General features: G+C 29.9%; 1 long non-coding RNA gene across 2 annotated transcripts in view; it reads right to left on the minus strand.

Moving 5' to 3' along the window:
• Positions 1-3,009, minus strand: part of LOC116185203 — an 86,402-nt gene extending 83,393 nt beyond the window's left edge. Inside the window, exons 1-4 of one of the 2 annotated variants that reach the window (XR_004149999.1) lie at positions 2,859-3,007; positions 2,167-2,392; positions 1,129-1,137; positions 213-219 (exon numbers count right to left, since the gene is read on the minus strand). This is a non-coding gene — a long non-coding RNA (uncharacterized LOC116185203). Of the gene's footprint in view, positions 1-212; positions 220-1,128; positions 1,138-2,166; positions 2,393-2,858 lie in introns of both variants that reach the window. The other variant, XR_004150000.1, reaches the window with a different exon arrangement.
• Between the last annotated feature and the right edge of the window lie 1,512 nt (positions 3,010-4,521).

Raw genomic sequence — 4,521 nt, forward strand, 5'->3', positions numbered from 1 at the left:
CGTGTCGATCCAACTCGAATAAATTAACTTCGAAGAACTTCGAGATGCAAAAAAAGAGGAGCAAGATTTTAACACGACGACTACGTGAGAGACAAGGTAACAATTTTCCACCGGACTCGCGAGTGTATCAAACAATTTTCATACCGGATTACGCACGTCTCTCGCACGTCCACGAATAAGTTTTCGTCTTGATTACCTCCATTGACGACAACCGCGATTCTACAGAGACGCTGCAGAGATTGTCCAAGCAGAAAGTGGAGGGAAGAAAGGATCAGAGTGTCCTTGCCCCCCTTGACTTTCTGTCTTGTCCCATGGCGAAAGAAAGAATCTTCCCTCGAGGCCGACGACGACGACGACGACGACGACGAAAGTAAGAAGAGCGGCAAGAAGAGTGGAGCGTGTCGTCGGCCGATTCTACGCGATAACGTCGTTCCGGTTCTCGAAACCGGCGTGCTGGTCGCGCGTGAAAGAACACGTTTGCGGGACGGCAATAAAATATTAGGCCGCGGCCCTCTGGTGTACACGCACCACCGCGGCAATCTTTCCTAGAAAATTAAATGCGATGTTTTGCTCGATCGGACTTCCCGCCGCGATTTCTCACGAGTCACTCTGTCGCGCGAGCTTTAAATAGGCCCGTGAATGCTCGTCCGCACGATGCCGTGAAACAATGGGACAAGGGGGAAGGATGGGTTAAGTACATGAGGTACCCGAGGTGTGTCTTGTATGAATCTGCCTTGGTGCGGTGACTTGGTCCTGGAATGCGTGAGTCATTCTTCCTGTTAAGGATAATAAAATTGAAGGATGGGCGAGGGGGAATTTTGGCGGATGTTTTTAGTTAGAGATGGGAAAGGCTTGGAGGTTGTATCTTGAGATATGAAAGGAGAATACGTAGCGTGATCCAGATTATGAGATTGTAATTTAATGGATATTAAGTGATTTAAAGTTTATAGTTGGTTTGTCTATTGAATATATCGAAGCGAAGGAAGTGAAAAAGTTGAAAGTTTGTATAAGAAATGAGAATACCGCTGATTGTTGTGTTATAGATTGTGCACGAGGTGATAAAAAATAGGGTGAAAAATATCTCATATGAGATCAAAAGTACAACATCCTGAACTAAATTGATTATACGGTAAAAATCTATAATAAATTTCTTAAACGCAAAGTTTACGATGCTAAAATTCCCTTTTTTTTTATCGATTTAAATAGTTCTTTTATTGATTCGTTCGTAGCGTGTTTAAAATAGAACACACTTGCCCAAGATGAGACAATTCTAGCCTTTTTCTTCTGCGTTCTTAGGCGTTTATGCTTATAAAGAAACTGTATTTGTGTTACGTCACGCTTATTATCTTAGCTTGGAAATTAACAAAAATGAAGAAAATCGAGGTGCAATTAAATCCAGGAAAAGTAAGAATCTTCTTGCTATTTTGCTAATATATTAATATATTAGCAAAAACGTGAATTAAACTATTTTCAAAATTTAAATTTTCATATAAATTCAATTTACTTTTATTTAAATAGATGAATTTTCAAATAATTTATAGATATTTAATTCAAATAATTGTATAAATACTTATACAGAAAAGATTGTATCACTTTCCACCATCTTTACAAAAAAACTTCCAAGATAAATATTTATTATATATATTATATTGAGAGCTGCATTAATATATGTATTTATTTTCTTTTTTTAAATGATTAATATCACAGATTATTTTTAATGCAAATAATCTTCATTTTTGTTAAATTCTAATCTGAAGATATCTGTGTACAATTTTTGATACATTCAAATTGTACTTGCACACTTAACCTGCAATTTTCCAAACGAAAAGATTACCTATCTCATCTATTGGATTCCAATTGAACAAAAATAGAAATAACAGATATTTCTACGTTTTAAAAAACAATGTATTTTTGTCAAAAGGAGCTCGTGTTCCACTAACGTTTGTTCTAATTTTAGCGTTCGACAATGTAAATCAATCGATAAGTAAAGCAATTCATAACAATATAAAAGATTAATAACCAATTAGACGCAATTTTAAAACCATAAATAATGCTTAATGATTTCTAAGAAATCGGATATATCAAATTATACGTTTTTATGCTTATCCATTACTAATTACGCAATAATTAAAATCTACGTGGAGAAAGAGTGAAAAAAAGACATACCTGTTTCAGTCGAATGATTCTATGTTTCTATGAGTCAATCTCGTGTAAAATGGTTAAAACCATCTAGTAAGGATGAAATTCGTGCGACGTAGTTTTCCAATCTTGCGTTTAATTGGTAAAAGCACCCACACCACATGTTGTGTCCTGATTTTGTATTAATTTCTTATAGATAGCTCGAATGTGAACGTTGTCTACGTGATGAATTGTTTCAATGAAAGATTTGAATCTGTAGAAGGTAATCAGAAATAAATTATTTGATTCTGTTTCTTTCATATGTAACATTTTTATATTAAAGTTGAAATTAATAAAAAAAAAATATCAAAAAAAATGCATCAGAAATTATATAAGTTAAAATATAAATAAATTACGAACAACTTGTATTATCACGTATAAATAATTAAGAATAAAGTTTCAGATTTATTACTAATCATAAAGAATTAATTATTAATTTTTATCATCACGAATGATTTTATAACATTTCGTATTCCGTATTCTACTAATCGTACTAAAAATTAAAGTTTCTATTGTGCTTTCTAAAGTTTCAAAGCAATGAAATTAGGAATCATATCATTATAACCTATCTATTAAAGTCGACAAATTGACAAATTTAAGTAACTAAAAAAGTTCTTTTTCTAGGTAAATATTGTATAGAAATTACATATTCACATTTAAAAAATAAATACAATACTCACTGTGTATGAATCTTATTTTCTTGAATCTTCTTTACAATAATTATAAAATTTTACCACGTTGCGAACACAGAAACTATTAAGACGCCATTACTCAATAACATTTCCCGCGTAAATGGAAAAAGAATTGCGCATAGCGCCATCCCAGCTAATTGGAAAGCTGCGCGGTAAACCGTGGCGCATGACGTATCATTCTGCTGACGAAAATCGTGGTGACAGGACGCCCATCATCCTGCTCGAGGTTAGTGAACTCAACTACGCAATATATTTTTACTATTTTATTATAATTATTTTTACTATTTTATCATAACTTTTATATAATTAATTAATCTTATTTAATTATTATGCATGTTCTTAGTAATTATTAAACATTATTATAATAAAATTAAATGTTAGTTGGAATTTTTCATACTCTTAGATATAGTTAATTATAAAAAGTATTAATTTCATGTTTCAATAATTTTTTAAGACACATTTTGATTTTATTTATTTCTTAAATTAAGTAAATTAATCGAATTATTTCATCGTACAATGTGGATTTATTAAATATATATTTTCAGATGCTGAATTTATCTCTCAATCGTGAATATTTTGTCGGAATATTGCGTCGTCACTTAACCTTTGTAAACAAGTTCGTAGCATGACTCATGGGAACATTTCGACGCAAATTTAAGCAGGTGTTCATCTATTTATTTATTATTTCTTTTTTTGCGTGTATTCGTTCTAGATTTTAGTTAACGAAACGATTTCAATAACGAATTAACTAACTGTTATAAGAGGATTGATTGTATATATATATATAATTGATTGTATATAATTGTATATAATTTCATTTCATTTTTTTAATATTGAGGTTAATGATCTCAATTAAACTTAATATTAATTATCATATTTTTTCATCAACGAAAAATTATTAATAATTAATTGATAATTTCAGGAAAATAGCAGCTCATTTTTGGGCAAAGAAGAAAAATTCAAGAAATATAAAGATAAAATAGTTTTGTTTTTTTCTTTTCATCTATCGCGTGTGCGACTGCGCGCAATGCAGTTAATAGAAATACTTATTTTTTATTATTAGTATTTATAACAATTTTTAGAACAAGGTTTTTTTCTAATTTTATATAAGTTTATTTGCAAGTGCTCATACGTGAAATTAGAAATGTTTGCCAAATGAACATGCAATCTGAATGAATATATTAGAAATTTTTTTTTTTTCTTATATAATGTGAATTTGTTTTTAATATTCATTGCAAAATTAGAGTCAGTGCTCCTCTCAAGAGGATCCAACGATGTTCCTAGCTTCTGAAATGTGAGTTATTTTTGCATGTCACATTTTAATTTATTTTATTTTATTATTTTATAACCTTCAAAACATGAATCGTTGAATAATAGATATTAAATTACAGATAGAATGTTTATATTCTATTTGTAATTTAGCATTCTAATAATATGTAATATCTCCCCTTAACTAAATCTAAAGATTTTAGTTAAAAAAAATCTACAAATCTACTAATCAATCAAATTATCCAATCAAATAGTGTTTCATAGAATATAATATAATATAATATAATATAATAGAATAGAATAGAATAAAATAGAATAGAATAGAATAGAATAGAATAAAATAGAATAGAATAGAATAAAATAGAATAGAATAGAATAAAAT

The sequence above is a fragment of the Apis dorsata genome, unplaced genomic scaffold (genome assembly GCF_000469605.1).
Source record: "Apis dorsata unplaced genomic scaffold, Apis dorsata 1.3 scaffold_127, whole genome shotgun sequence".
Classification (NCBI taxonomy): domain Eukaryota; kingdom Metazoa; phylum Arthropoda; class Insecta; order Hymenoptera; family Apidae; genus Apis; species Apis dorsata.